Here is a 1296-nt window from a genome sequence, read left to right on the forward strand (position 1 = left end):
GGTAACGTATAAGACTTTAAAAGGGTTTTTTTTTTCCTAATTTTCTAAAGTTGCATTGATTAAGAAAGTTTCAAAGGTAATTAAAATTAGATAATAGAAATAACTAATTTAAGTAAGAAAAGAAAATGAAACTGAAATGATTTTCGATCAAAAGTAAAGTACAACTTTGAGCAGAAGAGATAATAATAATTATAATAATAGTCAAGGAGGTTGGTGAAATATATTAGTACTTTTTTTTTCTCAATGGTTTATGTCATTTAATTCTTTTTGTTGGTGATTTTCTCCTATCAATTAAGATTTAAGCTTAATCAAAAGCATATAATATGATATTATGAATAGGTAGTTTAATATTTTGTTAGGCTGCACCATACTCAGCTGTCACATATGTCTTGAGTCGGTACAAGTAAGATAAACAGTAGCTCTCTCTGAGCAGCCTTTTCTTTTTCTTTTTTCTTTTTTCTGTTTTTTAGAATTAATTGCTTAACACTTATTTACAATAATTAGATCTATAGAAGAATATATCTTGGGAAAAAAATTAGATGGAAAACGATGTAATACCTCTTTCTTCTTTTTTCCATGTCACTATTAAGTAGCTAATTAATTAATTATCTCGTGGCATCTATTAGAACACAACACAAGTAATGTTTGTGTAAAATTGTGACTTTTAATTTTTTATTTACTGATTTTTATGATGGTTAGGCTAGAAAGAAGTTAAAAATGGTGAAAATTGAATTTTCTTTTAACAATATAAACATAAAAGCACTCTCATAGTCCCATGAAACCGATGTTGGCCAATGGATATGGAGTTTAGATGAGGAGGATATGACATCTAATGGCTCACTGGGGATTTTGGATTGATGGGAAATCTAAACAACTCTATTAATGGAAGGACTGTGGTCCTCTTAAATAGAGGCATGTGCATAGAATGAATTTCTAGCCTTGCTTTCTCAACTTTTAACATGGGGAGAACAAGAAGACTTATTTTCTTCCACGAGATGTTAACAGTACTCTTGAATCATCTCATAATAAACAATTATGTTCAGAAAGTGAGACAGGTGCGATATGTTGTTTTTGGTTCTTTTTCATTAAATAAGGTAAAATGTTTGTGGTTTTTAATTAATCATAACTTTAGGATCCAAAATGAAACTACTCACTCACCTTCCTTAAATTTTAAGAATTCTACTAACCAAAAGGGGATTTTTTAGTAGTCACCTAGTTCAAATGACACTGCTAATTAAACTAATTCAGGACTGGTCCCAAAGGAAATGAATGAATAGGAAATTCCTCGCACAAAAG

This window comes from Humulus lupulus, chromosome 1, assembly GCF_963169125.1.
Source record: "Humulus lupulus chromosome 1, drHumLupu1.1, whole genome shotgun sequence".
NCBI classification, from domain to species: Eukaryota; Viridiplantae; Streptophyta; class Magnoliopsida; order Rosales; family Cannabaceae; genus Humulus; species Humulus lupulus.